Source organism: Bidens hawaiensis, unplaced genomic scaffold (assembly GCF_021521415.1).
Source record: "Bidens hawaiensis isolate Kalapana, Puna unplaced genomic scaffold, B.hawaiensis_p1.1 tig00001904_1, whole genome shotgun sequence".
Classification (NCBI taxonomy): Eukaryota; Viridiplantae; Streptophyta; class Magnoliopsida; order Asterales; family Asteraceae; genus Bidens; species Bidens hawaiensis.
This window is the reverse complement of record NW_027491104.1, coordinates 255,005-276,424: the sequence shown is the minus strand read 5'-3', so window position 1 is coordinate 276,424 and position 21,420 is coordinate 255,005. Positions and strand designations below refer to the sequence as shown.

The 21,420-nt window shown below is 41.5% G+C and overlaps 1 protein-coding gene and 1 pseudogene across 3 annotated transcripts in view; both read right to left on the bottom strand.

Moving 5' to 3' along the window:
• LOC143598662 (TMV resistance protein N-like) overlaps positions 1-21,420 on the bottom strand; it is a 171,903-nt gene that overhangs the window by 142,584 nt on the left and 7,899 nt on the right. The gene's annotated exons all lie outside the window — the stretch shown is intronic.
• Positions 1-21,420, bottom strand: part of LOC143598803 (TMV resistance protein N-like) — a 113,507-nt pseudogene that overhangs the window by 91,555 nt on the left and 532 nt on the right. Inside the window, exons 2-3 of the transcript XR_013147183.1 lie at positions 21,125-21,213; positions 20,381-21,027 (exon numbers count right to left, since the gene is read on the bottom strand). The product of XR_013147183.1 is annotated as a TMV resistance protein N-like (transcript). The remainder of the gene's footprint in view (positions 1-20,380; positions 21,028-21,124; positions 21,214-21,420) is intronic.

Below are 21,420 nucleotides of genomic sequence, written 5' to 3'. Positions count from 1 at the left end.
CATGAGTAAGGGAGAGAGTTGAGAAGCTTGTCATTGATCTCAATTTGTTCATATTCAATTCCAGCACTGTTGATTTTGGTAATCAACATTTCAAATCTTGAGATGAGACTAGCAATTGTTTCTTCTTGAATATAGTTAAACATATTGAACTCTCCCCTCAACATCCCTTTCCGGTTGTTTCTTATTTCCAAGTTGCCTTCAAACTTGTTCACTAAGGCACCCCAAAACTGTTGGCAATGGTGTAGTCTCTCAAGATCAATGCAATTTCCCGTGAAAGACATACAGTCAGGACACCAAAAGCTTTGTTGTCTTCACTAAGCATTCTTCTATCAGTGTCATCATAATCTGCCACCGCTTTAGGAACCTCACCATCAGTAGTAGTGGTCAAAGGAAGGTGTGGACCTTGTTCAAAGGGTCTAAGAAGATTGTAGTCAATAATTTTGAGATAATTTTGAAATCTCCATTTAAACTAATCAAAATCACAATCCCACTTCATCAGCTTTGGAGGCTTTGTCATTGTTCCTGCCTCGTTTTCAAACATCACGTACTTCACAGCTTCAGTACTAGCTTCAGTGTTGGAAGTTGCCATTGCTTCAACTAATCTAAGCTCAAAGACACTCGAAACAAAATCTGCTTAAAAACACAAGTCAAGGGTATTCGAATAGGGTATTAGAATGGTTTATTAGAATGGGAATTCGAATAAGTGTTCGAATGGAATCCAACTAAACAAAGTATTCGAATGAACCAGTAGCCCTTTTGAAAAATAATCTTAAGTATAATGTATTCGAATCGAATAGAATCTTAATCGAATGAGTATTCGAATTAAAAGGGTATTCGATTAGAATAATTTTGATTCGAATGGCTGGGTGATTCGATTAGATTATCCTTGTTTAATTTGATCACAAACGTATTCGAATTGCAGTCATTCGAATGGCAGTCTCTTCGAATGAAGCTATGTTCGAATGGGATTCGAATGAAGCTATGGCAGTCTATTCTAATGAAGCTATTCTTGGTAAGTTTCAAAGTATCTTTCCTGTCACCTTTTCAAAACACTCCTTTTACGTGTATATCACAACTTTTGAGCAAACTTTTGTGAATATACACATGAACCAACATATTCACCAACTCAAACAATCTTTTGAAGATTCAAACACCATTTTATCACTCTTTTTGTAAACTTTAACATAAACTTTAAGATCTTGAAGCTTTGAACACACTATTCTTGAACTTTTAAAGACCTTTTTCTTGGACTAGTGAACCCGAACCCACTTAACCACCTGAAAATCCATCTTTGACACAAACAAGACCAAAATCAAAGGTTGTGACCCAAGATCTACAACTAGTAGAGCCCCGAAAACTCTGATACCAATTGTAGGTCCCGTGACCGGATCTAACAGCAAACAAATTATTACAAGTTGTCTTGGCATTTCACCGACTACACCATCGAGTAAGAAATTTATTTTTCTTCTTGTTGATGATCACACGAGGTTCATGTGGGTATTTTTGTTAAAATCAAAAGACGAAGCTTTAGATTATTTCAAAAAATATAAAAGTTTGGTTGAAGGTGAAAGCGGTTACAAAATTGGAATTTTTCGAACCGACAACGGAGGAGAATTCACATCTTGTGAGTTCTCAAAGTTTTGCACAAGTGAAGGAATCACGCGACATTATTCTGCCCCATACACACCCCAACAAAATGGTGTGGTGGAGTGGAGAAATCGAACCGTGATTGACACAATTAGAAGCATGCTCCATGTCACAAAAGTTCCAAAACGGTTTTGGGGAGAAGCGGCGAGACATGCTATTTATATCCTAAACCGAGTACCGACAAAATCACTACGAGAAGACTCCCTATGAAGCCTATAAAGTTGTAAAACCCAATCTTGATCATTTACGTGTTTCGGGTGTGTTGCTTATGTGAAAACACCTCCAACTACTTTGGTCAAAAAGATTGACGACCAAGTACCCCTATGGTTTATCTCGGTACCGAACCGGGAAAAAGGCATACAGGATGTACGATATGGTTAGACATCAAATTCATGTTTATTGAGATGTTATTTTTAATGAGAAACAATGTTGGAATTGGTCTAAAAGTGGTGAAAACTCGGCTGAAAATTTGGTAGTTAATCTGGAACAAGTTGGTAACGTTATTAACTTGTTTCACGAAAATACCCCTAGCGAAATCAGCCCAAACAGCAGCCAAAACAGCCCGAACAACACCGATTTAAGCTCAAACAACACCCAAAACAGCCCAAACAGCACTGATTTCAGCCCAACAGCACCGAAATTAGCCTGAACAGCAGCGAAAGTAGCCCGATCAGTACCAGTTCAGCAAACTGTTCATATCAGCAGCCCGTTTCACCAGTTTCAGCAAACTGCGCGCATCAGCAGCCTGTTTCAACTAATTTACATGCTGACCCAGGTCCATCTACCCCAAGACGGTCGAACCGAACCTCAATTTTACCTAAAAAGTTGAAAGATTATGTGTTAAATGTTGAGTTTCCATACGGGGAAGAAAGGGATGAAGGGTTTGAAGATGAAGAATTATTTTTGACTCAAGATGGTGAACCGACGAGTTATGCCGAGGCATCCGGAGTAATTAAAAGAATGGGATAATGCAATGAACGAGGAGATTGCATCTATTGAACGAAACAAGACGTGGGTACTTGTTGACAAGCCAAACGGGTTTAAAGCGATCAGGTTGAAGTGGGTTTATAAAATTAAAAAGGATGCTATGGGTAGAATAGTAAAATACAAAGCACGGCTTGTGGCGAAGGGTTATGTTCAGAAATTTGGTGTGGATTTTAATGAAGTTTTTGCTCCTGTTGCTCGAATTGAAACGGTTAGATTATTACTCACCTTAGCCGCCCGAGAGGGGTGGGAAGTACATCACTTGGATGTGAAGTCGGCGTTCTTACATGGTGAGCTTGACGAGACCGTGTATGTTAGTCAACCGGAAGGTTTCGAGAAGAAAGGAAGTGAAAATAAAGTTTATTTATTAAAGAAGGCCCTTTACGGGTTAAAGCAAGCACCGTGGGCTTGGAATGTGAAACTCGACAAAGTGTTGCAATCGTTTGGTTTTTACCAATGTCAACGAGAAACGGCGGTGTATCAAAATATATAGAGAATGACATATTAATAATATGTGTGTATGTTGACGATTTACTTGTCACGGGTTCAAGTAAGGATGAAATTCTTAAATTCAAGAAACAAATGGAGGAACAATTCGAGATGAGTAATTTGGGTTTATTGTCATTCTATCTCGGAAAAGAAGTCTCACAATCCGAAACCGGGATCGAGATCAAGCAAGAAACCTATGCCAAGAAGATCTTAAAAGAAACAAATATGGAGATTTGTAATCCTACCAAGTGTCCACTTGAACTGAGCACATGGCTTTCAAAAGACGAGAAGGGGAAACCCGTTGATGCTACCGTCTACCGAAGAATAATCGGGTGTTTAAGGTATTTGTTACATACGAGACCGGATTTGAGTTTTTCTGTTGGAATAGCGAGTCGGTATATGCAAGAGCCAAAGGAATCTCACATGGATGCGATTAAACATATTCTTCGGTATGTTAAAAGAACCGTGTCTTACGGTTTAAAGTATTCGAGGGGTGGAAGTCGTCACCTTTACGGGTATTCCGATAGTAGCCATGGAGTTGATGATGACGATGGAAAAAGTACTACCGGGTATGTCTTTTACTTTGATGATTCCCCGGTTACTTGGTGTACTAAAAAACAGCCAACGATAGCTTTATCTTCGTGCGAAGCGGAGTTTATGACAGCAACCGCGGCTGCGGGTCAAGTCGTTTGGCTCCAAGAATTACTTAGTGAAGTAACGGGATGGCCGATGGAAACCGTAGTATTATATGTTGATAATACATCTTCCATTGCACTTATGAAGAACCCGGTGTGGCATGGTCGAAGTAAACATATAAAAACAAAGTATCACTTCATACGAGACTGTATCAAGAACGGGGATGTTAGAGTGGAACATATTCCCGGAAGCGAACAACGAGCTGACACGTTGACGAAGGCTCTAGCTCGTATAAAGTTTGCGGAGATGCAAAAGCTACTTGGAATGGATGATCTCTTGAAAGCCAAACCGAAATTAGAGGGGTGATTGTTAGCCATAATTTGGTTTGGTCCGGTCCATCGAGCCTATGGTGGATCAGATCCTTGGAGACCAAGTCGAGCACATGATTTGGGCTACAAGTTATTTATTAATTATTATTTAGATTTGTTTTTACCAATTAGTATTTGAATATGATTATGGTATATGTATTCTGGTCTAGTTGGGTTTTGAAATCTAAATTAGTATATATACCCGAGCTTGTGGGTTATATCATTATGCATTGTAATTTTTCGAGCTAATGAAAGTTACAAGGATCGAGCTTATGATCTAAATTCGTTTTGTGTTTTTGATTCTAGTTACCAAACTTCAACAACCACCTAAAGACTTGGACTTGATAAACAAGTCCGGCGAACCTATTCAAAAAAATTACAGAAAACATGCAGATACACCATGTGTCCAAAGAATCCTTCAGCCCACGTATAGAATCATTCACACGTTCAATTCAACCATGAATTACTATTTTACCCCTGGCCGATCAAGATTTTTCCCAACATGAAGTACCTTTAAGTACGGCATAATTCAAATTTTTTAGCACTCCTATCTCAAGTAACTACCCATTAGCCAGCTTACTTAACCATGTGTAAATCTTTTGAGTCTGCCTTTTTAACTTTTACTTTTGAGTCTTTAGTTGGCCAGCTTACTCATTTTGGTAATAAAATGGGCTGCCATGGGTAATCTTGGAACTTGGGACTGCACGAAACTATTGGTTCATGGTCATACTGGGCTATTTTTGTCAAAATTGACCTTTTTGTCTACGTTGACCTTTTGTGGTCAAAATTGACCTTTGACTATGGTTGACTTTCGAGTGATCAACTTCACATGTGTTAGTAGAAGTTATTATAAGGATCAAATGCTGATATTTGTCAGAATATATTAGTTACCCAGTACACAATTACAAAAAAAAATTTTCTATTGAAGCCATTGTCTTAACAGAAGTTATTAAGATTTAAGGATAAAAGGTTGATTTTTGTAATTAGTATTATAAGTCAATCTTTGCTTTATTTGTATTGGACTGAAAATTCTGTATTGGAGGTCCAAACAGTTCGTATATCTAATTTTGAACTTTTTCATAGTAAGGGTATTTTGGTCATTAGACTCTATGATAAAACTTTTGGTTTTGAGAAGACAAAGTTTAAGTATATGAGTATTCAGTTGGTTTGGGAAGTGGATGAATTGTTGCTTAACAATAGCATTTGGTTAACAATCCAGCTGAATGCTCTTATCCTTAAACGTTATCTTCTCAACCAAAAATTAAAATTTATTAGTTAAATAAACCTATTAGATAATTAATTAATGACATTAATCATACAGCCGATAATCGGTTTATTGTTTTGTTATTTTACTGGAAGATGATGTTGCTTGTTTGTATTCATATTTGAAGAAACACTAACCAGACCCCGGGCAGATTACTGGTAACCTGGGGGTTAGGATGATGTTTCCCACGAGGGGTTAGACCCTGAGAAGATGGTTCTTCTGATAACCTGCAAAACAGACACCGTGAGCTCGTCACTGAGAAGGGGGGGGTTCCTCCTTGTGACCACCCTCCGGCGTGAGAATCAGACTAGATTGCTCTTTAAATATAAAAGTATATTAAGAGATTTCTAGAGCAGATATCAGGTATAATATGAAGATATAAGATAAGATATTGTGATCATACCATTGGGGTATTTATAGCCGAAGGTAGGTTTCCAAGGAGGTATGGCCGGCTGCTACAGTACTCCTGTTCATCAACAGTAGCCTACGCACGTGCCCTGCTGGTAGTTGGTGGGTAGGTAATGGCTGATAGTGACCAGGCTTACTGTATACTATTCCCTTTCCACCAACTGCCGGCTACGCACGTGGTATGACAGTAGTTGGTGAGTAGGCAGCGGCTAATAGTGACATACAGTGCAGGAGCATGCTGCTCGCCATACTGTTGTCAGTAAGCTGTCGTATCCTGATCAGATCTTTCGGCTATACCTCGTCAGGTACAGTAAAAGACCCTTCAGTGTACGGACTGGCTTTTGGGCGGGAGTATTCCCCCTCCCGCCTTTGTGCGGGATTGTTCCCGGCTTTGCTCATTCCTTCAAGTGACACTGAGTAATGGAGAGTTAAGTGCCTTGTGCGTGTAGCCATGCTGCGCGGGTGGCCAGTCCCTAATGGCTTGTATCCGAGGCTGCGGGGACAGGCGGAGTCCTTCACCATTGGGAGGCATTTCCTGCGGGACCAGCTTGCATACTGCGCGTAAGGACGTCACGTCTCTGAGCATGGTTGGTCCTGCGGATCCAGTTGGTCTCTGCGCAGACGTCCCCGTTTAGGGTGAGTCTTGCGGGTCCAACTGGGCTCTGCTGGGACCTACCTCTTCAAGTCCCCCCAGTCCAATGTTCTTCTCATGCGTGTTTAATAAAGTGAGGTGAACTTTTGGACTTAAGCAGAGGGTTTTGAAAAGGGGTTTTTGTAAGGTTTTCCATGGGGATTCTTCCCGCGGAAGTCCTTGTCACTTGCAGAAATACCCGAGTTTCCTGCTTGGTCTTTGGGTATGATGCGGGTAGGTCTGTAACCTCCTCGCAAGTCAGGAGCATTGAGTCCCAGTTGTATGGATTCTCCCATGAGGTTTTGGTAGTTTTGAACATAGTGATCAATTATGTTAAAACCACCAATTCCATCCTGGAGCTTCAGACAACGTAGTTCTCGACGTTCCCGCTATGCGGGGGTGTTATTTCCGTTCCGCAAGCATTGCCCAGAAGATCCTTCTTGGTTTCAATTCCCAGCGGAGCGCTAGGTATGTGAAGGGTTTTGCCTTGACACTGTACCAGCGCTCGTCTTACGGTTACTTTACTTCCAAGGTATTCCTGGCGTCAATTCCCTGCGGGTGCTAGGTATGTGAAGGGTTTTGCCTTTACACTCTACCCGCACCCGTCTTAGAGTTACTTGGTTGCCGAGGAATACTTGACTTCAATTCCCTGCGGGTGCTAGGTATGTGAAGGGTTTTGCCTTTACACTGTACCCGCATCCGTCTTACGGTTACTTGTTCGCCAAGGTTTTACTTGGCTTCAATTCCCTGCGGGTGCTAGGTATGTGAAGGGTTTTGCCTTTACACTGTACCCGCACCCGGCTTATGGTTACTTGTTCGCCAAGGTTTTACTTGGCTTCAATTCCCTGCGGGTGCTAGGTATGTGAAGGGTTTTGCCTTTACACTGTACCCGCACCCGGCTTATGGTTACTTGTTCGCCAAGGTTTTACTTGGCTTCAATTCCCTGCGGGTGTTAGGTATGTGAAGGGTTTTGCCTTTACACTGTACCCGCACCCGTCTAACGGTTACTTGTTTGCCAAGGGATAAGGGGTATTTTCCCGCTTACTTTTAAATTTTGAATTTTGAAATTCGAAAGGTTGGTGGAAAGATAGGAACAGTCCAAACCTCTGAAACGTCGTGAGACGGTTTCTTCTGACTGTGTCAGGACGTGCAGGAAGTTATGGCGACGTGACAGCACATGGTCATTCCAGTTGCTTTTTCAGGCGCGTGGGCGTGATTTTCGGGCGCGTGGCCGCGAAATTACTGGCACACGTCCTGTCAACAGCTGTTGCCAGCCTGTTGTTTGCCACGTGTCGTAGTTTCATTGCACCTTTGATTTCTCTCTCTTCCGCATTAAATTCACCGCATTAATTGCGATTACTATATAAAGGGGGTGGAGGTTCCTTTCCAATTCACACTTTCTCAATTACTCTTCATCCTTAGTGATTTCCGGCGAATACCTCTATTTTCAGTCAAGCATTCTCTTGAAATCACTTTCTTCTTCCTTCTGCCATGTCTTCTCATGATGCCGACGATCAGAAGACTGCTGGCGAGTGCCAGTGTTCTCTTCCTGTCGATCTGTACCAGTATATCGTCAGGAAGTTCATGCTCGAGTCTCTCGAGCATGAGTTTCCTGAACCCCATCATACTGTGTACGATGCCCCTAGTGGCAAGATCGGGGTATATGCTGCATTCTTTGTCTACGGGAACCTTAGGTTCCCTTTGACAAAGTTTGTGTACCGTGTCCTGGAGAGGCACGGTGTGCACCTGACAGAGGTGCACCCCATGGCCATTGCCAAGATCCGGCACTTTGAGTGGGTGTGCCGGATACTGGGCGTTGAGCCCTACGTTGACCGCCTGATGACCTTCTATACTTGGAGGTGCATCCAGGGGTGGTACAGTCTTACAACCCGGATCAAGGGTTTAAAGATTTGTACCACCGAGCGGAGTCTTCGCTCGTGGAGAAGAGAGTTCTTCTTCATATCCGCTCGCGCCATCCCCATTGCCATGAAGTTCAAGAATGGCCAGGCACTTCCGAGCCTTCATGCCCCCAACTACGAGGAGGCGGAATGGTTCGCGAAGATATCCCGGGTCCAATCCCCGGTTTTCCGTTTTCCGGAGTCAGCGATGGTAATGCTGGGGATGAGCCGGGTGTGGAAGGCGGCGAATGCGCAGAAGGTTCCGATCGTCCTCGAATATGGTTCGAACTCTGTCCCTTATGGTATGTCTTGTTTCTTTTTGTTGATTTTGACTTTTTCTAACTTTCCCGTTCATTTCAGAGGGGAACGACCTGCAGTCGCTCCTGAACCCGCGGGAGGAAGATGGTCCCGCACGGATGGGTACTCGCGCTCTGGACGAGAACGAGTTGCCCATCCTAGAACAAACTGCGGATCGGTTTGTGGAGGCCTATCCGCCGGGCCAAGAGATCCTGAGCCACCGACGGCCAGGTAAGCCTATCTTCTATCCTCAACCCCTCAATGCTGTGCCTGCTGCTGGAGTTCTTAACATATCTTCTTCTGAGGAATCCGCAGAAGGTCCTCCGTTGGTGCGGAAGAAAAAGGCTGCCGCCGGGAAGGGTAAGGAGAAGGCGTCCACTGCCGGCCCGGTAGTCCTATCTGACTCCGAGTCAGATAGTGAAGAGGTGGCGGGGAGACCCGGTGGTGAGGAGACCACTGCTCCGGAGGCTATAGCTGTTACCTCCGGGGAGGCAGCGACGACGACGGTTACCGGTATCAAGAGGCCGGCTCCATCGGGTTCGCCCCCGCTTGTCCGTACGTTCAGGCTCAAGAAAACCCGTAAGTACAATTATAATTGTCTATAAATTTACTGCTTCAAATAAATTTCTAACACTTTCTTTGTGCAGGCGTGGATGTTGACGCATTCCAGGGTGAAGCTGGAGCGAGTATTCCCCCGTCAATGACGGTAGGCTCGGTCAGCCTTCCCGAGGCGTCGACCCAGGCGTCTGCGCCTGCTTCCGCTGGTTTCAGCCTTCCTGAGGTTGTTCCAGCTGAGAAGACGTCACCGCCGGCCGTGAGTGCAATTTTTACAGCATCGTTCACGGATCCGGCGGTTACTGCTGCTGCTGATGATGAGGTGGCGCCAACAACGGCAACCACGGCGGCTGCCACTATGCCTGCGCCAACGGCACCGACGGCCGGACCATCATGTACGCGCAGGGCTTCCCGCCGATCTATGCCACCTTCCCGTCTGCCTGACCTGTTGGATGGATTTCCTTTAGGTTCAGGTGATGGGTTTGGCGGCTATCGGCCTGTTACTGACCCTACAGGTACGTAGGGTTCTTTTTCCCTTATATTTTTTATCATCTTTTCCTAACTGCCTTTGTTTCTTTTGCAGTGTCGGATTCCAATGAAGTGTATGTTCCAAGATGGAACATACGCCGAGGAACAACCCTTCGCACCCCTGGGGAGTGCGTGGACTGGGCTCGTCACGCTGCTCCTCATGGTGCGTTGGGGGAAGCCATGGCTAGCTACCAGGAGGGTAGGCTAACCAATGAGCTTCGGGTTCTCCAAGCCCGGATGCAGCCCCGCGTCGAGCTGCTTTGTCGTGAAAACGACAAGTTAAAAGCAGCTCGCGCCAAAGAAGTAATTGAAGCGCGGGCTCTCCGGGAGGAGAACCAAAGGCTAACCGCAGTAGCTGCGGAGAAGGAGAAGGCTTTCAAGGCTCTTGAGGTTGAAGTTCAGGCGCGACTCGAGGCCCGCTCTAAGGCTGCCCAAGCTGTTAATGAACAGCTTCGGCTAGCTAAGGAGACTGCGCGAAACGCAACCGAGAGGGCTGCCAAGGCTGAAGCTGTTGCTGAGCCTCTTCGCGAAGAGAATGAGCAGCTTAAATGCAAATTAAAGGCTCTTCAGCATGCTCATGACGCCTTGGCAATGGAAGATGCCAAGAAGCTGCAGGAGATTCTTGACCAGAGGGGGGTGCTTGACCGGACTGAAAGGAAACTTAAAGGCGTCGAGGAGGCTGCCGCAAAAGAAGTTCAACTTGCCAATCTTGGTAAAAGCGAAGCCGAACGCGCCTGCAAAGAAAGTCAAGCTACCCTCCAATGGCTTCTTCGAGAAGCGTTGCCTCAGGTATCTTTTATCTTTTCTTCACGCTTTTCATTTGTAAAGTAGAAAAGGTTTAATACTTGTATTTTCTTCTTTGTAGGTTGTGCGTCGGGTCTTTGCAGAGACCTCTTACGACGATGCAATGAGCGCAGCCCTTAACGCTTCTCATGAGGATGGGGAGAAGACTGGCTTCCTGCTTGGTCTAGGGTTTGCTGAGAGAGGCTTCCCGCCCTCCAACTTCCCTTTATTCAATGTTAATACTGAAGCTGCTTATGACCAAGCAGTGAACCAGTACGCCGCCTTCCCGCATCCAGTGGTGGAGAAGGTGAATGAAGTAGCTGCTGCTGATGATGGGCTAGCTATCCTCAAGACTTTCCTTGAACTGCCACGCTCTGACGGTGCTGGTCCAAGTGGAGGTGGCCCTGAAGCCTGATCCTGAAGATCCCTTCCCACTGCTAGGATAGACAGCTTTGTATAGATTTGTTTTCTTTTAGGCGGGTAGTTACCCGGCCATTGTTGTAATATTTCATTGAAATATAAGATTGTTATTTTCCTTCTTTGGGTTCCTTGCTTTATAAACTTATATGACTTGCATACTTAGTTTAAATTAGCAATTTTCCAAGTGTTTAGAATAAGTTAACCTGCTGAACATGGTTGATGATAGGTTAAAGTGTTGCTTCCTCTTTCGTGATTGTGCGGGTAGACCCGTCACTTGCACTTAGTAGGATGGCTAAACTTTAGCCTTCATCTGACCTGCGTGTAGGTTTTCCTCATCCTTTGAGGATAAGTTAACCTTTGAACGTGGTTGATAGGTGTGAAGTTTTGCTTCCTCTTTCGTGATTGTGCGGGTAGACCCGTCACTTGCACTTAGTAGGATGGCAAAACTTTACCATATCTAACCTGCGTGTAGGTTTTCCTCATCCTTTTGAGGATAAGTTAACCTTTGAACGTGGTTGATAGGTGTGAAGTTTTGCTTCCTCTTTCGTGATTGTGCGGGTAGACCCGTCACTTGCACTTAGTAGGATGGCAAAACTTTACCATATCTAACCTGCGTGTAGGTTTTCCTCATCCTTTTGAGGATAAGTTAACCTTTGAACGTGGTTGATAGGTGTGAAGTTTTGCTTCCTCTTTCGTGATTGTGCGGGTAGACCCGTCACTTGCACTTAGTAGGATGGCAAAACTTTACCATATCTGACCTGCGTGTAGGTTTTCCTCATCCTTTTAAGGATTCTGTTTTGAATCGTTTGACGTGCGGTTGTTGACAGGTTAGTGCAGTTTCCTTTTATGATTCACGCGGATAGACCGACACTTTCATTTAATGGGACAACTGCCTTTTCCTTCAACTGACCTGCGTGAAGGTTTATCACACTTTTGGGTTCGTGCGGGTAGGACCGCCTTCCCACGCAACGACTTCACGTGATGCGAATGCCGTCACTATTGTAGTTTAACCATTCGACGCGCGGTTGTTGATAGGTTAGTGTTTAGTTTCCTTTCATGATTCATGCGGATAGACCGGCACTTTCATTTAATGAGAACTGAACCTTTCCCCTTCAACTGACCTGCGTGAAGGTTTATCATGCTTTTGGGTTCGTGCGGGTAGGCCCGCCTTCCCACGCAATGATTTTCTATGTAATTATGCGGTGAAAACCGGCATATTATTGTTCACAAAAATATAAACATAAAATCGTCAGCTTCGATGTTCTAAAGAGAATCATTTCCATTAGAAGTGGCTCTTGGCCTTTTCTGTACAAATTGGAATTGATTACATGCAAACTGTGTAAATGAACTCCCATGTTGTTGGGATGGGAGTGCCATCGAGCCGATACGCACCTGGTTCGGGGTCTCGTTTTTTACGCAGCATGTAGTCTCCACATTGAAGCTGGAATTTTTATTCATGTTTTCCCCAGCTGGGGTTCTACACGCACCCGCCTGCTCAGCCTTTATTGCGCCACGAGATGCGCGAGCGTCCCATCTCTGACGAATGCTTCGATCATGTCTTTCACGTCTATGCATTCTTCAGTGTTGTGGCCTTTTGTCCTGTGAAAGTCACAGTACTTGCTCCGATCAGCGTCGTGACGATGTCGGATTACTGGAGGCTTTGGCCACGGGAGCTCTTCAGTGGCAAATATGTCAGTGACGCTTTTGGTGAGTGGCGTCCATCTGGAGTTTCGGTGCGGCTGTGCATTATTCCTTCCGCCCAATCGATGTTGCAAGCCAGATGGGGTGCCAAAATTTACCCTTGACTCCCAAATGCCTTGCTTCCGCTTTTTATTTAGTCGGGCGGTGAGGACGTTTTCTTCTCTAGTCTTCTGGGTGTAGAGGTTTGTGCTTTGTGGGAGATCCCTACCCAGTTGCTTCTCCGTTTCCGCATAGCGTTTTGCCGCTGTCATGATGCCATCCCATGTGGATGGCATACCGTCTTTACCCGTTAGGGTGCGGATGAGCTCTGGGTCATGCGCGCCCTGAATGAAGGCAGCGCGAACAAGATCTTCACTGATATTACCCAGGCTTAGCTTCTTCGAGTTGAAGCGAGTGATGAAGTTTGGGAGGGATTCATCTTCCTCCCGGATGCATTTGAGGATTGTCCATTGCTCCTCAGTGTACTTTCGTTGCTGGCTAAAGTGTTGGCTAAACTTCTGTTGGAAGTCTGCCCAGTCGTAAATGTGGTTGACCGGTAGACGGTCAAACCAAGCTCTAGCAGCCCCGACAAGGGTCATTTGGAACATGTAACACCACGTGGGTTCCGTCCAATTGCTGACGGTTGCCCCCGCTATGAACCTGTTCAAATGGTCATCCGGATCAGATAAGCCATCATATGTGCCTATGTTAGGCATCTGTTTGGCACTTTTTGGGGCAATTGCTTCCGCAATGTCCCTTGCAAATTTGGACGTTCCCGCATTTGCAACGTTCGGTCTGAACGTTTTGGAGAAGTCACGTGGACTTCCACCTGTATTTTTTGGTTTGAAGGCTTGTCCAAAATGCCTTTTCGGTTGGGGTTCCGTTTCCTTACGCTTCCCTTTTGCCCTATGGCGAGGGTTCGCGTCGGAGTCGGACTCCTCCGAGTCATCAAAGTATCCGAATTCGTCGGCCTGTTGCACGGAACGCAAGCGTTCGTCCAACTCAGCCTGGAATTCCTTTTGTCGTGCCTCCGCCCATGCCTTAACTTCATCGAGAGTTTGGCGGGGGAGTCTTCGTTTCTCAAACTGGGTATCAGTGGATCCCAGTAGGCGATCATTTATTGCACTTGCCCCAGCTTGAGTAACTGGGGTAGTGTTCGTAAAATTTACTTCACTTGCCCCGGCTTGGGTAACCGGGGTAGTGTTTGTAAAAACTGTGTTGCCGGTGTTCCCCCCAGTAACTGGGGTTGTGGTTACCGGAATTTCTTTAACCATCTTTGAAGAAGTTTGAAAAAACTGGAGAAAAATGTAGTTCTAGCTTTATGCACGGATGACGCCAATGAAGAAACACTAACCAGACCCCGGGCAGATTACTGGTAACCTGGGGGTTAGGATGATGTTTCCCACGAGGGGTTAGACCCTGAGAAGATGGTTCTTCTGATAACCTGCAAAACAGACACCGTGAGCTCGTCACTGAGAAGGGGGGGGTTCCTCCTTGTGACCACCCTCCGGCGTGAGAATCAGACTAGATTGCTCTTTAAATATAAAAGTATATTAAGAGATTTCTAGAGCAGATATCAGGTATAATATGAAGATATAAGATAAGATATTGTGATCATACCATTGGGGTATTTATAGCCGAAGGTAGGTTTCCAAGGAGGTATGGCCGGCTGCTACAGTACTCCTGTTCATCAACAGTAGCCTACGCACGTGCCCTGCTGGTAGTTGGTGGGTAGGTAATGGCTGATAGTGACCAGGCTTACTGTATACTATTCCCTTTCCACCAACTGCCGGCTACGCACGTGGTATGACAGTAGTTGGTGAGTAGGCAGCGGCTAATAGTGACATACAGTGCAGGAGCATGCTGCTCGCCATACTGTTGTCAGTAAGCTGTCGTATCCTGATCAGATCTTTCGGCTATACCTCGTCAGGTACAGTAAAAGACCCTTCAGTGTACGGACTGGCTTTTGGGCGGGAGTATTCCCCCTCCCGCCTTTGTGCGGGATTGTTCCCGGCTTTGCTCATTCCTTCAGGTGACACTGAGTAATGGAGAGTTAAGTGCCTTGTGCGTGTAGCCATGCTGCGCGGGTGGCCAGTCCCTAATGGCTTGTATCCGAGGCTGCGGGGACAGGCGGAGTCCTTCACCATTGGGAGGCATTTCCTGCGGGACCAGCTTGCATACTGCGCGTAAGGACGTCACGTCTCTGAGCATGGTTGGTCCTGCGGATCCAGTTGGTCTCTGCGCAGACGTCCCCGTTTAGGGTGAGTCTTGCGGGTCCAACTGGGCTCTGCTGGGACCTACCTCTTCAATATTGTAATCCAAAATAAAATTTGTCTGTTTTTTTAACGACCAAAATTTTTGATGAATTAATTTTAGTGAACAATGCATGCTAGTAAGAAGATGATTCAATTATCTTGAGCATTTATCATTAGACGATCATTCACTTGCTATATAGCCCTTGACCTAATGTTATTATGAGATCATTTAAAAAAGTTGATATTTTTTATATGCAAGAAAACAAGAAAATGGAATAGGTCTAGTAAGAAACGGCAATACTTTGCAAAATCAAATATATCTTAAATATATATAAACGAAACCTTTAAAAGCTCTCTAGTTGCTTCCTACATTCTCTCAAACCATCAAATTGTTTGATTTGTAAATGAAAGTTTCTTACGCATTTGACCCTAATTTATGGGTATGTGTCTCACCAAACCAAAATAAATAACCCTGAAACGAGTTATAACATCTCATTATATTAAAAATTAATCTAACTAAATATTTCATATGAAAATCTTATAAAATAGAGATATATTAATATCCATTTAAAAAACGATATTATATATATATACATATATATATATGTTATGAAACAATTTTATAGTAAAAAAATAAGTGGGTCATAGGTCTCACCAAACCCAAATAACTTTTAAACGGCTTATAATATCTCATTTATTTGTGAAACCATTCCATTATCAAACCCTAAGTATCCTATTAACTTTTTTACATTAAATAAAACTAAAATTTAAAAAAAATATATAAATATTAGAAACGAAAAATGAAAACAACCCCGTTATACGGGATATAACCTAGTAATATAATCTTATTTAAATGAAAACTGATAATGAAATGGGTAATAGATAGAAAGTGAAAATCAAGGGGCCAAAATTGGAAAACTAATTTCACAACCGGACTGCCCCACATACAATTATAAAGAAAACCCTAATCCTCATGTATTTTCACAAGCGACTTCTAATTAAGTGTTAGGAAATCTAAACAAAAAAGCTTTCCAAACATGGAAAAAAATTATTCGCTGTCAGTCCAAACATGAAAGAACGAATCTTGACCGGATACGAAGTGAAATATTAATAATTATGAATAATCTAACAAAATCCCTTGTTCACGTACTTCTTTTGTGATTGTTTCTAGAGTGAAGTGTCTCCCTATCTACACATGTAATACAATTTGAGAAAAGACATGTGGAGAAGTGTGTGGTTGTTACGTCTATAGACGTAATTCTTTATGTACGTGAATGTTTATTTGAGACGAATTTGGTGAAAGTAAAATATTATACATACGACTATCAGCTATCTATATGCATTAATGTTTGTCATAAACACATAACATTACACGACTACTACATTATAAATCAAAACTAAGAAATTTGAATGGAGTAAAAAACAAAAAATAAAAAACAAAATAAATAAAAAATCATTTTTCATCTAACTGAGCCTATATATAGATGTAACCCTAAGTCTCTTTTCATTAACGCATAAAACATCATCTCTGTTACTTATAACCCCGCACCTGCCACCACATGTAACCCTAATCTGCCATCGTTTGATTTTTTATGGTGCAGAGAACTGAAGAGCTGATTGTTAATTACTAATAACATGTTGATTGTTCATAGGGCTTTACACAATGAATCAGGTACGTATATGCATCCTATAATAATGTTTACTGAACTTTACCTCTTAGATTATTAACTCATGTTACAGATTGTTCCTAACAATACTTATTAATTTCAGATGGGGTTGTGAGATTACATCTGGATTTACGTCAGCTTCAGGTGAGTATATTTATGTCAGTTGTTCTTAACATGTTCAAACGTTAATTCATCCAAAACCAGAGATTCCATACGGTGTTAAAAAACATGTTGTTAAGATTTCTCAAATTGATAAAATTAATGTTTGAAACCTCAGCTTTTATCCGAACACCTCAGATTTCATGTGATGTTAAAAAAAATTTGTCTTAGCATTTATTCTCAATAATGTATATATGTGTGAACCCTCGGGTGCACGCATATAATGTATATATGTGAGAACCCTCGGGTGGGCAAGAGTGAAATTGCACTTATTTTGACGTTATTTTACTAATCTCGTGAAAATAACGTTAAAAATGGCGGAAGGTTTATCATGCATCATGTGGTGGCGTTGATAGCCGAAAGACAAGGGTACATGCACTAATTAGCCGGTGTCCTTGAGTGCTATGTGCCTTATGTCCAAGGCTTGATGCAAAACTACTACCGAGCCGGGGTCTATCCGGAAGCAGCCTCTCTATCCCTATGGGTAGAGGTAAGGTTGTCTACATCTTACCCTCCTCAGACCCTACCATAGCTCTGCTATTGGTGAGATATACTGAGTACGATGATGATGATGATTTATTCTCAATAATCATCTCATTTTATAACTAGAATGTACTTCTATTCATTTTATGCATGCAAATAATTTTGTCATCAAAATTTTAATATCACGCAACCTGTTTTATTACATCTAATCACCTAATTCTAGTATTCGTCATTATCTATACATCCAAAATGCAGTAAGGGTAGGGGTGGGGTGTGTATGGTTTGGTTTGGTCTGGTTGGTCATGGGCTAAAACATGACCAACCACCAAGAAGTCGGTTTTTGAAACTGTTGGGTTTTTATTTTTTTGGGCTACCATTTGGAGGAAAATTTTAGGCCAAAAAAATTGGCCAAAATAATGAGTTTAGGCCTTATGTTTTTGACAATTAATGATTAATTGATAATTATATATTTGGGCTTAAATATTTGAAAAACACTACTTGTTAAATTCTTATCAAATTACTTAACATTAATCTATATAGTCTGCAGTTGGGTTTTATTTTTTATAACATGCAAAACCGAAAATGAATCAAAAATTCAGTTTTTTCGGTTTCATGAAAGTGAATAGATTGTTGTAATAGTTCAATTAAATTGGTGGATAAGTTGTTATAAAAATATGAGCAACAAAAGACAATATCATTCCCATATTTATTTATTTATTTTTATAAATTGCAGCCCGAAAGTTTTGGGCCTTAACCAATAGATTATCTTTTCATGAATGTGGGCTTTCGTCGTGGTTATAACAAATTATGGATTAGGGTTACGCAGACTTTCTACATATACAAATGAAACCACATTGTTAGGCCCATTTTGTGATTAATCTTTCGTATTTGGTTGTAATGTTATGTCCATGTATGTTAGCTAGTCGGTTTGTGTTTATTTTTATGTTTGGCCCAAGGCCATGTATTTTGGAGCCCATTGCGCCGTAATAACTAATAGAAAGTGCATGAGCACACATTATATATAATGTGTGTATCTCATGCACACAATAACCTTTTACCATTTGCTTATCTAATCCACAAGTTCAAAACTCCTTCTCTCTTCTCTTCTCTAACTTTCACGGCAATAATAACCAAACAAGATTCGAGATCTCGGTCCTCACTAGTGATTTCCGCTATCTAGTGGGGAGGTTGATCCAAGTAGACTAGTATTCGTGTTGTTTGATCCGTCCAAGGGACCTACATCCCTTTCAAGTATAAACATTTATTCTCTGCACCCTTCCTGTACAGAGCCAGCTAACAAAGATGGCATTCTCATTCAGAGGTCAATGTAAGATCTTTTAGTTTTGTTTTAACGAATCTTATTTGCCTCAATCGTTCTTTACATGTTTGAAAATTAAAGCTTGTTTTGCAAAAAAACATATTTGTGAATTTTTAATTTTGATGTTTTTATGAACATATATCCATTAATTTAGTTGCTATTTAATGTAGCATATTTACTTATGTTTGAGAAACTAGTAAATCGATATCAGACACATTTCTTTTAATATTTTGGGAATTTTGTTTCGCTACGTGCATGTTGTGATATAGATCTCAAACAATGGATGAATAATTTGTAATGGAAATATCTTTTTTTGTTTCATATTTGGTATGCTTAAAATATTGGAGATTTAACGTTTTCTACTTGTTTTGTCCAATTTAAATGTGAGGTTTGATGTTACGCATCACACGTTACCGTCAGATTTGGGTAATCAATTAGGAGGGGATTATAGCATGTTGATTGTTTATAGAGTCTTGATGGTCATCATTCAGAAAGGTAACAAGATTCTCGACTTCATTCTTTATGGTCTCATAATTAGCAACCAACTTTATTATGGTCGCAAAAAGAACAACCTCAATAAACTTTTTCTTTTATGTTTTTTATTCTTTCAATTTTTAAGGTAGCCAAAGGGAAATATATTACAAGTATTCTTGAAGTCCAATATATATTGATCTCTAAGCAGAAGTTTCCTTGTAGTGTAAAATGTATTATATCATAATTCAACTTCTTTATGTAGCATGACAGCAAAGGAAACTTTGACTTGGTGTTATTTTGTTGATGCTGACAAACCAAAAATCTTGACTGGTCCCCAAAATTCGATTCTGCAGTTAAAAGGTGGCTCGTAGCCAGATAAAACAGACCCAAATTAAGTGAACTAAACAATTGACAGACATCTCTGTTTTAGTTTTGGGAATAAAAACACGAATTTAACCAAACCAATAAGTTAAAAACCGGTGCCAGTCAGAATGGGTGCAGGACAAAACGGGCCGATTTAGAAAATGGTTACTCACCAAACCCATCAACCAGTTCATTGTTAAAAGTTCTTACAGGTTTTGCTTCATAATTTGTTTATAAATTTAGCTCCTTCCTAAAAGCTTTTAATTTTTCACTATCATAGTAAACAAATATAACCAAAAATCTAATAAATATATATTCAACCTAAAATACCATGCAAATCTAATAAACATAAATTAACTAGAATTTTTTAACCAGTTCTTTGTAAGCAGCTCGGTTAGTATCCGGTTACTGATCATATAGATACTAATCTGGTTTTGGTTTTAAATGGACCAAAAAATTAGGCAATGATTTATTTTTCTGGCCAGAATCAGGACATAAATATTTTAATTTTAATTCTGATTAGAAGATGAAAAAAAAATCGTAACAAACATCTTAAGCACCAGTGTAAACAAACATTTTGAATTGATTAATTGTGATAAGATATTCAAAACATATGTGCAAATATATGTAGAGATTACAGGCCCTTATTTTGACTAGTTTGTGGTCAAAACTGTTTTTTTTTGTTTATTTTATTATTTTATTTTTTTGTCAATTCTGAGTTTTTTGATCAAAATTGACCTTTTGACTATGGTTCACTTTCTTGTGGTGAACTGCACATGCTGGTGGTTCCTTATTGTTAGAATATATCAGCAACTAGTTTTTTGTTGACAACTTAAGATCATTCTTAGTATACCAGGTACATAATCACAAAAACAAACTATTGAAGCCATTGTCTTTCTGATCATCCTCTAGGCCATTATAGCTTATCTCCAATATTTCCAAAGTTCGATCTTCAGGGTTAGTTGTTAGTCTTTCTATGGTATCTACCCATCCAGGCTCACTTCTACCACAAAGATGTGAACCCAAAACTTTGATTGTTAAGGGAAGACCAGCAGCATAATGTACAACTTTACTTGATAGCTCTTCATACCCTTGATTTGGAATATCTTTCTTAAATGCATACCTGCTGAAGAGGCAGAGTGCTTCCTCATCTGATAACAGATTAGCATCATGAATAATGCTCACTCCATGTGCTACGAGCACCTGCTGATCTCTTGTTGTGATGACAATTCTACTCCCCGGCTTAAACCAAGTAAGCTCACCAGCTAACGCGTCAAGTTGCTCTATATCATCCACATCATCTAGAACAACAAGAGCCTTTCTACCAGGCATCATCCTTTTCATCTTATTTTTCCCATCAGAAACACTTGTTACATCAATGTTTTGATCAGCTAACACCTCTATAAGGACTTGTTTTTGCAATTTCCTCAAACCAGTCGAAGAGCCTTTTGAAACTTCTCGGACATTCTCAACAAAGCTTACACCTTCAAACCAAACGAATGTTAGATCAAAAACAGCTCTCGCCAAAGTTGTCTTTCCACCACCTCCTATTCCCTTGATCCCTATCAGATGAACATCGTCGGAACCAGTTTCTAAAGATGAAACTACATCCTTCACCCGGGTCTCCATGCCTACTAACTTTTCATCAATGCTTGAATTAATGATATGTAACTTTCGTGAAATTTCTTGAACAATTTGTTGAATAAATTTAGCTTCATGCCTATGAATTAAAGAAGATTCATTCAGGTTGCATGAATGTCCCTATGAAGAACATGTTACATAGGAAAGAAAAGAAGAATATAAGATGAAGGAATTACCCATTAAAAGTAGTCTTCAACTCCATCCCAGCCAAGCCGGCTGCTTCTTTGAGAGCATTTCTCCATCTTCCAACATCATCTTCATTTTCCTGTTTGATAAAGTTCAAAGCTTTCTTAGTCTTAACAATATTTAACACAAGTACAAAGCACTTGGATAAGAAACGTCTTCTGCACTGAAACATAAATCGTTCACTGAATAATACATATACAAGTTCAATGATAAAGATGTTACCGGATCCACTATGACACCATTCAATGAAGAAGATGATCCGCTGCAACAAAATGCTAGAGTGGAA